This window comes from Geospiza fortis, unplaced genomic scaffold (genome assembly GCF_000277835.1).
Source record: "Geospiza fortis unplaced genomic scaffold, GeoFor_1.0 scaffold41, whole genome shotgun sequence".
In the NCBI taxonomy this organism is placed as follows: domain Eukaryota; kingdom Metazoa; phylum Chordata; class Aves; order Passeriformes; family Thraupidae; genus Geospiza; species Geospiza fortis.
This window is the reverse complement of record NW_005054299.1, coordinates 15,584,192-15,599,520: the sequence shown is the minus strand read 5'-3', so window position 1 is coordinate 15,599,520 and position 15,329 is coordinate 15,584,192.

Genomic DNA, 15,329 nt, shown 5'->3' with positions numbered 1-15,329 from the left:
GAAAGCAGTTATGTCAGTTTGTTTTCTTGCAGGTTACAGGAGGGTGTGTTGGTTGGATCTCTTTGGAAGGGGCAGAGAAATGAGGAGAAGATGGGGAAGAAAATGGTTGCTTTTCAAGGTTGATGTCAACAGCTTTTCTGCTATCCTGTTTGGGAGCTGACATGCTGCCCAGCACTGTCCAGTGCAGCTGTCAGTCAGGTGCACTGGTGGGCAGCCTGGTACTGCTGCTTCAAAGACAAGGCATGCTGGAGGTGTCTTGTTAAGTGGAGCTCAGTTTGTTGAAATTCAGGGGTGAGAATCCTATGCTGAAATGTTTAAGTAAAAAAGGCAAATAGAAGCACATCTGCCTTTTCACAAAGGTGACAGATGGACCTCCAAACCCCCCAGGTTTCTAAGGTGATGTGTTTGGTTCTTGGTGGATTTAAGAGAAGATAATTTAAATAATTTTCTTAATCCTGTCATTTTGATTGATATAAAAATGTATTCTCTATAAATACTTTGAGATACCTTTTCCAAAGCTTGTGGAGCCCAAGTTATTTTATTATTAATGTCAAACAAAAATATATTCTAATTCTAGTAGTTGTGTTTAAATCTCATTAAAAGAATTAGCCAGGGCCTCAAATTCTGCAGTGAGTGAAGCCAGTAAGGAAACTTTAGATTTGTGGGATCTAATATCTGCTCTGTATATGACAAAGACCTAAATGACAGAAAGACTAAAACATTGTGTTAAACATCAAACTAAGAACTCTGCAAACCTAAACTTCTCAGATTTCTTTTTTCCTCTAGTGAGCTTTTAAAAAGGGAGAAATTACTTTCCTGGGCCTGTGACTGTAACTTCACAAGACTGAAAACTGCAGTGCTATGAAGTCCCTTTTTTGGTAAAAGGTGTTTATTTTTCTGCTGAACTCTTGCAGCAGAAAGTGGAGTGTTGGCATCTTAGTGCCTGGGCCACAGAGGCTTGTCTGGGCTCCTGATCTGTGTGGGCAGGGAAAACTATCCCCTGGGATTTGTTGGCTGAGACTTCAACTACTTTTCATTTGTCTCCAGAACTGTTACAAAGATTTTGAAGAGTGAGCCCTTTAGCTCTGCTATGATGAATAAGTATTGAACTCATGCATATTTTCTACTGGTAAAATTTATTTTTCTTTATGATCACAGTCCAAAGAGCTGGTGTTGCAAAGAATCTGTCAGTAAGATATCTGCTGTAAATGGGTGGTCTGGAAATGCAGTCTGGCCTCACAACTGCTTTCAGGGAGAAAGCACACTTCTGCATTGTAAGGAATGATTTTCTGTTTGCAGAGCTGCAATGTAACCAAATGCTGCTTTCAAGCTGTTCTGAAATAAACTGACTTGGTTGTTGTCTGTAAGCACATAGCTCTGGAATGGGCTCAGCATTGCATCCCTCAGACAGGCAGCAGGGCAGTGGGATGCATTATTTCCAAGTCAACTGCAAATTCCACTGAAGTGGAAAACAGGTATATTGTGGCAGGTGTAAATCTCCTTTATGGAGACTACACGAGCAGTCTCATCTTCATTTAAAGAAAAAAAACGAATCCAAACTGCAGGAACCCAAACAGCCAAAGACTTAAAAAAAAAAAAAGCCATCCCGAGTGTGTGTGTGAGTGCGAGAAGCAGGAGAAACCGGGCAGGGCAGGGCGCTAGGTGTCAGTGTGGGAGCGCGGCCGCCGGCACCGACCGCAGCAGCTGCTGTGATGTGAGAAATATCAGATACAGCCTCGCCTTTTCTGGTTGGTCCTGAGCTTCTTGCCCATCTCCAGAAGCCCCTTTTCCAACAGCCTCTGTGTTTTAAATGCAAATCGTTATTTATAAGTTAGTTTGGAGATCGTCACCTATCGCTGGCCGGGGGCTGTGTACAAATCACAAACGGGACCGGACTGCTAGGAATGTGCCTTGAGCTGTTTTGTTTTCCAGCATCAGTCTCATTACATGATTATGACAATGGGAAGACGCCATCAGCTCACATCTCAGGCAGCAGACTTAAGAACTTAATGTTACAACTTTATAAGTTTTTTGACCGATCACAGCTGCCTTTTGCAGCTTTCCCAAAACCCTTTAATTTTATGGATTCCCACAATGACCTACTGAGTTACCTCTGTCACAAACTACAGGAAGAATGGTAACAGCATCTGTTATGTACAAATGTTGCAGTTGACAAAGCTCATAACCAAACACATCAGAAGAAGCAATGGCACAGCTCCCTCTGTGCCTCTGCCATAACCAGTCCAGGTTTTGTGAGTCCTGCACAAATTGCTGCCCTTGCTCTGGCGTGATTCAGGGAGGCTGTTCTTCAGTTCAAGACAATGTGGCAGCCTGATTTCCAAGCTGTGTGAAGGAAGGATTTCTCCCAAGCTTTGCTGTAAGTGGCACTGCAGTTGGAAATTGTTCAACACGTGCTCCTGCTGCTGTAATAGGTGGTAGCCAAGGTCTAATGGGTTTTGGCAACGTGGGCTCATGGGGCAGCTGGAGCTGTTGCTCTGCCTGAGCTGGGGACAGCAGGAGGAACGTGAGCATCCTCTGCCTTCTCCCACCCTTGCACCCAAGACCTGGTCTGTGTGTTTGGTGTAGCCTGGCAGGTGGAGGGTTCCCCCCATGGAGATGAGGGATGCCCACTGAGCTGAGTATCTTTGAACATCCTACCTCTGCATAGATACTTGTTTTTTCAAAGCTTGAAAAAATACCTCTGCATCTGACTGAGCTCTCACTGAAGTCAATGGGAGATGGATCAAACTTCACATTCTTAAGGAGCCTTGGAACTGCTCAAGAAAGTGGTGAGGGAGGCAGGTCTCAGCTGTTGGAACCTGGGGAGAGACTGTGGGAGGAGGGTGCTGGCAGTCCATGCAGCAGAACAAAAGCAGAGATGAAGAAGATGCACTCAAATTGTATCTGGAGATAAATGGTCCATGCTGTCTAGCCCTAAGCAGAAGTTTTGTTTATCTGATCTTCAGTTAATTTTATAAGATTATTCTGTTCACTAAAAAAAGAAATAGGAGTCAAGCTGCTGGGTTTTTTAAAATTTTTTAAAACACATCTTGATTTTCTTGACATATGAGCTTTTCCATGACTGGAGTTTTTTAGCTAACCTCATCTTTATCTGAGAGAGAAATCTCAGGCCAGATCCAGCTTAATTTATACTTAAGCAGCATTCCAGAATGAAGTCAGAAGGTGAGGGTCTAAAAAGTCATGCTGGAAAAGACAAAAATAGAAAAGAAAAAAGAGAACGTCCACTTTTTTTCCCCCCAACTGTCTCTAACTGGAACAGTGAAGAAATTTTGAGATTTATATTTTTCCCTTTCCATGCTGGGTTGTTTTTATCACTGTTGAGCATCTGGGCCCTGGCATCTCCTGACGTGCTGGAGTGTGCCATCACTAGTCCTTACCAAGGACTGCAGACCTAGCCCTGCTGTTGCTGTCTGTCCAGGAGCAGGAAGGTGTGTGCTGAAATGGGCACTGTAGCTACTGTGTCTGTGTTTATGGGGTTTTTTTGCAAGGATGTAGCTGACAGGATGCTAAAGATGCCCTTTTGATGCTGGCTATTGCTAGTGCAGAGCTGTACCTCATAGGAGGAGAGGTGAAACGGGTAAGAGACAGTATGTCTTGGACTCTCCAGCATCTTGCTATACTGAGAGAAACAGAAACTCAGGTGGGGGGAAAGCCCAGCTTGACCTGGGCCAGAAAGTGTGGTTGGACCTGTGTGAGTGGGAAGCAGGGCCTTAGGTGATCTAGGGCATTGCCAAACAAAGCCCTGCCTGTTCCATCTAGGGAAACTTCACCACGCCTCCAGGCAGCTTGTCCCAGCCTTTAGCTGGTCTCACAGGAGAAGTTTGTTTTGTGCCTGGAGACAAAATTTGCCCTGAAATGACTGAACTGCCTATCACAGTGAATCCTAGTGAAGAGAGTGCCTTCATCATCTCTCAGTATTTAACACTGGAAGGCAGGAATGGGATCCCCCTGAGCCCTCACTTCACCAGGCTGAATGAACCCAATCCCTTCAGCCTTTCTTCATGTGTCAAGGTCTCCAATCCTAAAACCATCCTGGGGCACTTACCCTCCCCACCCCCAAACCTGCTGGGCTGCCACCAGTTTTTTAATGTCCTTCTTGACTGTGGGAGTAATACTGGGCACAGTGTCCAGATGTGATGTGGGACAGCTGTAACCCTAGATGTGCTGGGTTCAGTGTCACTGACACAGCTCAGTCAGGTACTGGTGCTGGTACAGCCACTGCCATGCGGTATTTTTCATCACGAGCTTTCAATATGCTTTGTAGGGATGTTTTAGGAGTGGCTCTCTGTTTTGGCCCTCCTGAGATTTTTCAGAGTATGTCAAAGCTTCTTCAGCCCTCCCATCTATAGATCAGAAGAATTAAGTCTTATTTTAGCTGCCCTCTTCATTTTGGCATGGCAGAAAAATACCTCACCTTCTGCAATGTGTAACTCTAGGATGAAAAGTACCAGGAAAAAAGACCCCCTTAAAGAGTAAGAGGGGTATATCAATTTTACATGTAAATGAAAGACAATGAAATCTTCCAAGTTTCTCTTATGTCTGCCTACACCTCATGAAAGGAATGAAACCTTTTCTAATCTGTTCTATAAACAAAACTCCATGTTTTTCTTGAATATTTCTCTGAGCAACATGACATGGGCGCAAAAATAAGCACTGATTGATCATTTTATCCAAAGCTGGGCAATTGCTCTGCCAGATCCCTGGTGATGGGGTTGCATGTTCTGTATGAGAGTTCACTGGCCTTCTTGCCCAGCTCTGTGCTTGACCAAATGTTGAACTTTCATCTAAGCAAGGATCTATACCTGAGATTCCTCATCTTTATAGAAGCTATGCTACTTGACTTCCTTTTGATAGCAGAAAGACCTTCATGACCTCTACGTGTCTGGGTCTTTACACAGAATCACAGAATTAATTAGGTTGGAAAAGACCTTTGAGATTATCAAGTCCAACCTATGACCCAACACCACATTGTCAACTAAACCTTGGCACTGATGCCACATCCAGTCTTTTTTTTAAACATCTCCGGGGATGGGGACTCCACCACCTCCCCGGGCAGCCCATTCCAGTGCCCAATCACTCTTTCAGTGAAGAATTTCAGTGATGTCCAGAGTGAATTTCCCCTGATGCGGTTTAAGACTGTGTCCTCTCATTCTGTCTCTGGCTGCCTCGGAGAAGAGACTGACCCTGCCTGACTACAGCCTCTTGTCAGGCAGCTGTGGAGAGTGATAAAGTCCCCCCTGAGCCTCCTTTTTTTCCAGGCTAAACAACCCTAGCTCCCTCAGCTGTTCTTCACAGGACTTGTGTTCCAGACTCTTCACCAGCCCTGCTGCCCTTGCAGGCATTTGGAGAGATAGCAGTGTTGCATCATGTGACGTTTGGGAGGTCCACCACCCATCTCTCATTCAGGTTGCCCAAGCTTCAATCACTTGTGGCAGATGATTCCCCACTTGGTTTGTGGAAAACCTTTGGTGTGGTGATCCCCAGCCCCCCAGCGTAGTCCTGCCAAGGCTTTGCTGCCATTTCTGGGAGACATTTGGGTTCAGCTCTCTTCTCTGCAATTTAATCCTATTTGCTTTCCTATCCCAGCAGACTTGCTAAACTCTTCCTCTTCCTTTCCAGCTGCTGCTTTTAATTGTGAAACCTTATTGTATCTCTTCTCATTTTTCTCTCCCCTGTCAGAAACAGCCCCAATTCTCTCCATCCTTTTCTACACCATGACTAGTTGGTCTTGCTGCTTTCCTCCAGGCTGCTGGTCAACAATTCCTCAAACTGGAGCATCCAAATGACTCATTTGTGCTGAGACCAGGCTGGTGCCAAGTGTGGGGGAGTATAATATTTTCACATATGTCACCGCTGCATGGTGTGACCCAGGAGGATGCTCCCCCTTCCTTAGCAACAAGTCACTGTGACACACACTGACACCTAAATTCAACAGAACAACTGCATAGCTGAAGTGTTGCCTTGTTAAATGTCTGCTCTTCTAGAAGCCCATGTCAGCTTTGCACTTTTTCTTGTCCTTATCAAACTGCCTTCTGTTTTCCAGATACTTTCTCCAGTTTGGCCAGATAATTTTGAATTCCTAGGCTGTCTCCTGTATACTAGAAGTCCTTCTGCCCTATCCATCATCTTCAAATTTATCAATAGTGTTTCAGGAGCTCAGTATCCCTTAATGAAGATAGAGTGTAGTACCATAGACTGACTTTAGTGAAATCTATAATTAATGCACCCTTCTAGTTTGACAAGAAATTTAGTGGCAATGACTCCTGGAAGCAAGTTTTTTTAACCAGCTCTTAACTGTCCTTATAATGATGTCATATAGACTCCCCCTGTAACATCCTATGTAAGAAAATGCTAAAGCTTTACTGTAGTCAAAGCACATCTATTGCTTATGTAGAATGACAGTTTCCATTTTTATCCTCTCACAGAAGGAACCTGCAGAGATTTGAAATGTTAGTTCCTCCTTAATCTCTATTTGCCATCACTCATCTGATTGGCGCCTTTCATGTATTTGCAAGTTGCCTGGTTTGTTCTTACAGTGTTTTTATGGGTACTAAAGTTCAGCCAACTGGTCTGCAGTTGTCTTGCCTCTCTGTTCCTCTTTTATTAAACTCATCTCTCCATTTGCCCTTGATCGGTTTCGTGGGACCTTGTTCACCCCCCCAAATTCTCAGGTAACCCCAGCCAGCTCTCAGGTAGTTTCTGCCAGTGGTGGAAATACCTATGGGGAATTTCATTAGATGCAACCAGCTTGAAAATGTTTAATTTATTGAAATGGTCTTTTAAAATAAGTTTAGATAGCTTTCACTTTTTTTAGCACCCTGAAATACCAGTCTTTTAATGGCAGCTTTCTGTCAACTGTCCAATCGCAGTTTGACCCCTCCAGTGAAAAAAAGTTAGACAAATTTGACATTGATAGATTTAAGTGGTAGAACTGTGGGAAGGAAAGGACAGCCTGGTTCAGCAAGTCCCATCTCCAGTGCAGTGTAACTTAAAGTTACACTTAAAGTGTAACACCATGCAGAGACTACACAAGTCCCTGCGCCTAACAAGCCAAACCTGCTTTAGCATGTTGGTGCCGGAAGATCTTGCCCTGGGCTGCTCACACTGAAAAGGCAGGCTGAGCTTTTGGAAACCTGGGGGATTTCCTTTTGCCTTTCCCCCTCACAGAGAATAACATTCCCAGTGCTGGCTGCAGCATCAACATCTCTGTGGCTTCTACCTTGCTGGGTGGGCACCTTCTGCAGAGCTCCAGGCACCACTGCAGGCCTGGAAAAATGGAAAGGGAGCCCTGGGGGAGCAGGAGGGGGCTGCAGTGGCCCAAGGAGAGTGGCCCCACAGTGGGCTGTGACAGCCAAAGGGCCTCTCCCTCAGCCCTTTGTGCCAAGGGGGAATCAGTGCAAGGCTTGGACTTGTGATCCCTTGGTGCAACGCTTTGGCTGGTGGTGGAGCAGCAAGGAGAAAAATACGGACAGGACTCCAGGAGAGAGCCTGGGGTAATGGCAATGCCCATCATTTAAACAATGCTGTTGCTAACTTTTATCCAGGTTCTTCTTCTCAATTCAAAGGAAAAGACTCTTTATTCAGGGCTTCCCTCTTTCCTGCAGCAATCCACGTCTTGCCTGTGGCTTTATGATGGCTGTATGGTTTCTAGTTCTTCAATTTCTTTATGCAGCATCACTCCAGATCAGATACCCTCAGAAATGTTCCCAAGTTGTTGGGTTAATCATCCAACAATCTCTTGTTTCAAATTCAGTGAAGTATTATATAAGTATTCACTAATGATGATCTTTAAAAATAAGAGCAGCTTTACATGCAATTGTTTGTTCAACCAATGTACAAAGCAAAAATTTTTTGGAATGTTACATTATTGTTTTTTTTTTTTAATACTAGCTGTCCTTCAGTGAGTGTTAATCTCTGACAGATGGCTCTGTCCATCTGGCACTACTGAAGAGTGTAAAAATCTAATTTATGTGGAAAATTTATTTAAAATTGTGTATTAATTGGAAACAACTAAAACAACTGATCTTTTCATCCTGGGAGAGCATGATGGTGCCAAAGCACCACTAATAAATTCCACTGCCAAGAAGGGGGAGAGAGTTTGCAGACAGAGCTCATGGCATGAATACTTTTTCTCCTTTCTCAGTTGTGAAATATTTCTGAGGACAAAACATGCTGTGAACGAAGTGCAGAGTCCCTCACAGACAAACTGACCCAGGCTCTGGCTGGTGCTGGAGGAAGGTGTGATATCAGCCTGTCCTCACTCTCTAGCATGAGGAAGGGCATCCCTTGTGAAAAGGCAGACTTGGAGATTCTGGATCCAAGTGTGCCTGGCTCAGTGCAGCTCCTGAAGGGATGTTCATGGACAACATCTCTGCTTCTGCACCAGACAAACAACTTTATCCTCACCCTGCTTGCTGCAAAGCCTGCAGCTCGTGCTGGCTGCCCCAGCAGTTTGGGGTGCTGAGGGCATTGCCAGGAGGAGGCAGTGGGGGAGAGCTGATCACAAAGCCTGCAGCATGGGAGAAGAGAAGGAGGAGGAGGAGATGGGGACCCTCTAGAAAGTCTGCAGCATGGCTCAAGTGAGGAGGTAGATCCATGTGGAACCAGGATTTATCAGTCCGGCTGATCGTGGAGCAGTGTTACTTGGGCAAGCGTCAGCTTCAGAAAAAAACCAGGAGAGGCCTTGCAAATAACAGTTGCACAGAAATTTATAATACAACATAGATTTTACCATCTTCACAGCATGATCCCAGTCCCATGGTGACCTGTTTGGTGAATACACTTGAATTTTTTGGGACCTTGTCTGGCTTGCTGCACTGCTCAGGGAATCTGAAAAGTTATTTGGATGTGATGTCATACTCAGAGAATAAAGCACACGAAAGTTATATTGTCATTTGATTATGACAATATAACCATTCATCCATTATATTTTCTTCTTTTAACATCATCAAGTACTCAATCTAAAGAGAAACGATTCTTAAATTTTTCCTGAAATTAAAAAAAATCCCATTTTTCTAATGTTGGTTTAGAAAAGTTCTTTCTGTCTGCAACGGGCAAGAAGATTGTCTTACCTTGGACCATGAAAGGGTTGAGTATAGTTTTGTGCTGAAGTAAAAATGTTATTTCATCCTGAAGATCAGAACAGATTACTCAGTATTCCTCCAGAAAGCAGATTTATATTTAGAATGACAATACATAAGGTTTTCTTAGAAATGGCACTTTTTTTCCCTATAAGAGCAGTGTTTTGAGAGTAAGTCTTTAGACAAGACTGCTTTGCATTAAAAACATGCTTTCTCTTTCATGACTGCCAGGTGAGGTTAGCCTCTTCAATCTGTGTGGAAAATTCTTAAGTGATTTATTAAAAAGAAAACTAATCAGAATTTTGCTATGCAATAGTAATCTATTAAAATGCATAATTTCATTAAACATGTATTTTTCTGGTGGTGTCATAATCATGAAGTATCTGACACCAGAAGGATAATTTCTATTAAATTTCAACTGCATAGTTTTGAAGGCTGTAAATCACTCTTTATTTCCTTTTAAATGCTCTATTATGATTCACTAGCAGCAAGAGGAAATATTTCCAAAGTTCAAAGCCAAGCTTTAGTCTGCATTGGATGCTGGGGGGAAGCCATCAGGGTGCTGCTCTGTGCAGCTGAGAAGATGCAAGTTGATCCTTGTATGGTCCACCACAGAACCTGGGAAGCTGCAAGTGGATCCTTGGCCCACCATACCCTGCCTGCACCTCTGTCTCTGAAGGCCTGAGTGTGCTGTGGGACTGCAAACCAGAACCTGAAGCTCATGCTATTGATACGGGAGACAGATCAGCTTTGGCACCCTTTAAAGAGGATTGGAAACCAGGCATACTCTGGGTTAGGGCGCCTCTACAATTTGCCTTCAAGAGACATATTAAGAAAGGTCAGGACCTAGTCCCTTCCTCCAGAATGTGGTCACCCAAACCTGGGTCCTCTTTTGGGGCTTAGTGCTAATGTGTTGCCTTTCAGAACCAAACAAGTTCTTTGCATCCTTCAAAAGCAGGAAAAAAAAAGGGCATTGGTGGTAACGCTTAAATTTTATATTAGTGTTTGAACACGTGCTCAGGAAATGTGACACATACCTTTTAAGCTTTTCTCAGCTGGAGGATGTTCAAACCCACATCAGAGAATATCAGCAAGAAAGAGCCTGTAGCTGAGGGATGAGAGTGCTTTCAGGGCAGAGGGCAGGTCTGCTTACACATTGCACTCTAGTCTTTGGATGAAAAGCAAGAATTATTCTGGGAACAGAATTATTATCTCAGACTGGAGCTCTGCTGGCCTTCTGAGTTATACTTCCTCTATCCTGGTCTCTCCTTCTGTGCTCTGGAGAGCTGCATTTGCACTGCCTCTGCCCAAGGGTCCTGACCATGTGAAAGATATTTAAAATTATTACCTTGGAATAAAACTGCCCTGATAGAAACCTCAGAAAGGCAGGGCATAGGTGCTTTATAACTGAGTGCTGGTTTTTGAGGTTGGCCACATGCTCACGGCCTACATTTTGCCTTTATCAGCTTTATGGTAAAAATTACCAGCACTTCACCTCCACTGAAACCCATGTCCTGAGCTCAGTGTCGTGAAGCAAAAGCACACATGGTGGTCACAGCATTGGCAGGCTTTCATTCCCCACGCAGTGAATTAAAAGCTGACTTGCAGTTCTTGTCTCTGCAAATGCCAGCTCAAAAGTGCCCCAAAGCACCCAGATGCTTTAAAAGAGAGTGGCCCAGTCAGAAAAGGCCCTGTGTGAAAGCTGCACTGTCAGCTTTCTGCATCTTCCCAAGAGTAAAGACAACAGAAATGTTGTGCTGTAGTGGGGCCAAACCCCTCTCAGGGTTTCCCATGGCTCTTGCTGGTCAGGCTGCAAGCCAGACTATCTGTGCTGGTGGGAGAGGCTTGAGCCCATCCCTGGAGAGGCACACATTGCCTGAATGTAAATAACTGAAGCAGAAGAGAATTAAATCCAACAGCTATTTAGAAGGAAATTCACAAACAGATCTGCCCTTCCACTGCCAAGGGTGTGCTCCATGGAACGGAGGCATTTTATTGTAATTATCATGCTACCAGAGGGTCTCTTAGAGCCTGACTCCCACAGCCCAGCAAACACAGGACAATCCCAGAACTGATTAAAATTCAGATTCTAGCTGTCATGAGTTGGAGAGTAGCTTGAAATTGTTACTTGTTTTTTATTAAAGGGTTCAAACGCGCAAAAAGCCATGGGTATTTTTAAAATGTAATTATTTTAAAACCAACACCTTTATGTAAAGAAAGAGCCTGATGTGTGATTTTTGTACAGTGTAGCTGGTAATTCTGTGAGTAGGACTACCCTGCATTTACTAGGTCACTTTGCATGTGCTCTGCCATATGCATATATTAGAAATTGGGACCCTGATGTCCATTTGCCAGCAAATACAGATACCTGGCTGTTTGGACCTGTTCTGGAGATGATGCCCAACATTAGTCAGTATTTGCATTGCAGTACCTGCTGCTGTCTGTGGTGTTCCTGCAGAAAAAACCACTTTTCCTGAGGTAGCATTCTCAGTCAGGCTTGTCACCAGGGGCTTGACACCTACAGCACCACAGGGTAGTTTTGAGCTCTGTTCTTCCCTGTAGCTGAAGCCTTTTGAAATCTTTGGAAGATCCTCCCAGAATAAAGTACAGGTAAAGAAGGGCTGCCTGAGAAACTGCTGAACTTCTGCTTTAATTGTTCTGCTGTGACAGGAGCTATTTCAGACAGGCTGAGATAAGTAGCACCACATGGAAATAACGCTTCTCCCATGACAGTGGGATTTTTGTGCTATCACTCAGCTTTGCAAGACTTGATGAACAGACATGGGAAAGCAGTGGGAAACTCACAGAGCAACCAGGGCCCTCCATCTATAACATGCTCATTTTTCTTACCCCTAATCATAAAAGAAGTAGGCAAGACTTGTTTTCTCCTTCCTCCCCATTTCTTCCTTTTTGCAGAGAAAGCAAGTTAACTGAGCTAGTCTGATCAGGGAGCAGTTGAAAAAAAAAGAAAAAGAAAACAAAAATGGGAAAGTTTATAAAAACTGAATGCATGCTTCTTTCCTGAAAGAAAAGAAATGGATTTTGAGAAGATAACCAGCTCTTGACATGGGATGCTCATTCCCCAAAGCTGGTACCCAAGCCAAGAGGTCAGGTCTTGTATCTTGCTGTTTGCTATTATGCTTGCATGTTACTAGGCTGGAGGGTTTGTGGTTTATGCCATGTCTATGAGGGAGTACAAGCTTTCAGCCACACAAACAAATCCTGAGGCTTTAGCACAAGCCGAGTTTGCCAGTACAAAGTAACATTTAATTAACCTAGAAACTGTTACCCACGAGTTTGTCTGAGCAACAAACGATCAAAGAAGATGTCTCTCCCCCATTTCATTGGTCTGGTTTGACTCCCTACAAAGGGATGTTTTGCACTCTGCGCATGGAGGGGGGATGTGCCTCTTTGAAGTTGTTTTCAAGTGCTTTTGGCAAAGGTGGTAAGAAGCGTGATGTTTTTAATCTCCTTCTCTTAGCAAAAATATTACCAGCTGCAGAGGCCAAAACCTTTCCCCTGGAACTGCAGAAGAGTGCAAAAGGCTGCTCCTCCAACAGGTGGTGAACTTCTTCCTGGAAAACCTCCTCTACTTTTATACTGGCTTTCTCAGGAGCCAAGTGAAGGCTGTCTTGCTCAAGCATGGCAAGTGAGGAATCAAAGGACACGTTGCCCAACAGGGCTGCAGTAAGCTGGGACAAGAAACTGGATAAGAGCTGAGCCTAAGACAAATTGTTGAAGTTTTGCTCTTGGCTGCACTTTCAGCTCCAGCCAAACCTGAAAGGAAGCTGAGCTGGAGCTTTACTCAGCTGAACTCCCTGCTTTACACTCTGTTTCTAAAGCGAAAGGCAGCAGGCTTCAAATGGAGCTTTGAAGTGTCACACAATTTTATTGAATTCTGTTTCCTGATCCAGAGGGGAAGGAACAGCAGCAGGGAGAAGAGGGGAGACCATCCTCTTCAGTGGTGTCACAAACCAATTAAAGTGATTAAAGTCATGCTGTATGCATGACCTTAGAGGACCTGCAGCAAAGACACAGCAGGGCATGTGGCTCAGTGGGTAACTATTTACATAGAACCCCACACAAGAGCTCATAATGTATTAAACCCAGCCTTCTGGCAGGAACAAAAAAGACAAACACATACACAAACCCCACAAAATTTGATTTATTTTGTATTTTTAGAAGAGATTTATGAAAAAATGAAGATGCTGTTTGATAAGGAATTAAAAAGGAACTGGGGATAACAAGCTTATTGGAGTCCCAAGGTTCTTTAAGGACACCATTTTAGAAATTGAAAGTAAATGCATCTCTCGAATGAATAAAAACTCTGAAAGACGCCTGATAAGGCAAATAAGTCAGTTTGGTTAACCAGCAGAAGCTAACAGAAGTTTACAAAAAAAAAAGAGTAAAAAAAGGGAAAAGGTTATTTCAAGCAAGGGATAAAGACAGTGTAAGGGTAAACATGACAACATAAAAAGGTTGAATGGTTGGATCAGATAAAAGATTTCCAAGAGCAAGTCACCAGAGGCAAAAGCTAGTATTAAATGTTTTTAAACACATCAGAAGCAGGAAATGGTTAGGTTCTGTAATGAAGGCTCATTTGCCCACCCAGAGAGGAGCGCAGAGGGTGGGGGATGTATAATACCCTGCCCAGGTCCTCCCAGGCCCATCACAGGGACCATCAGAGCACCAAAGGTCCATCTCCAGAAGCCTGAGGATCACAGAGGCCCAAGGGCAAGTGGGAATCCAAATCAAGGAATGAAGGAGGAACTTCTCCAGGCTTCTCCTGGGGCTGTCCCCAGAGGACTTCAGCCCCCGTGTCCAGAGTTTAAACCCATCACAGAGTGTCACTGGGAGCAGCCCTCCAGACCTCCTTCTGATCTGCAGAGGGTCCCTGTCCTGAGCTCCAGGACACATTATGGGAAAAGCATTTTGGAATTATCAATGCCTTATGACAAGATGCCTAGAGGAGGAACCAGAGGAGGGCAACGGGAGGTATTTCAGTGACTTGGAGTGCTTTGTGTGCCCGTACCTGCTGGGAATGCATTTCCAGCCTCACTACTGGCTTGACCCAAGGTATGGAGCTGTGGCAGACTCTCCAGACTCTCTGGAGCTGCCAGACCCAGCACGATGTGTTTTACCCTAAGAAACCAGCCTGCAGTCTGTGGGAGAAACATGATATTGAGGTGTAAGAAACATGATATTGGTGTAAGACAGTCAGTAGGCCCTGGCAATAAGGTTAGCAGGAAAGTTTTGGTGTTCATTGTGATGGGCTTTAGCCTTCCTTCATGGCAAAAAATCTTCCTAAAACTAAAGAATGAGTAAATGAGACTTCAGAGGTGCTGATAGGAATAACATCTGGTTAGCAAGGCCAGAAGCTATTCAGACCAGGTTTCTGAATATAGCTGTAACTCAGCTATTGAGTCATGAAGCTTGGATATATCCACCTAGGAATAATACCTCAGCTGTGATGCCACAGGAATGGAAGATGATAGATATGACTAATTTTTAATCCAGAAAACAGATCAGCAATCCTTACTTCCACTCAGGGTCATGGCACAGACTATGACTAATAGTCACAGAGATGAATGTGGTATGTTGGGGAAGGTCTCACACTGGGCAGAGAAAAGTCATTATGTGAGTTGGATTCCTTTGAGGCTTTTCAAAAAGAATTAAATTGCCAAGGGGTTAGAAGGACGATAATTTGCGTATCAATAATGGGTTGAAAATGGAAAACAAGATTTTCTCATTGGAGAAAGGACTCCACTGGAATCCCTAGGGTATCAGTGGTGGAGTCTGTGCTTTTCAGCATGCCCATAAACAATCAGATGTGTGTGAGCAGTGAGGCAACAAATTATTTGACTAAAAAATCTACTCAGATGTACTATGCTTATTTGAGTTCAGTCAAGGTTTTCAAGTAATGTGAGGATTTACAAGCAGATCTCTAATGACAAAAATGGACAAAGTTACAAGAAGTCTAAGACATAACTGAAATTTAACGCATATGTAAATAAAATAGCAGCTACAATCTGGATTTATAGTCTCATCTATGTAGTTTTCAAGCAAAATAGTACTACAAGTCAGTATTATAAAAAATTGCTCATTGTAAATTATGCTGGACATACCTGGACAAAAGGGCTGGCTGAAATCTGCTATCAGATATTATCTTAGCTTTCTTTACAGGCTGCTAGAAATAAAGCCTGTAAAGAGACTTCTGACACCAGTCAA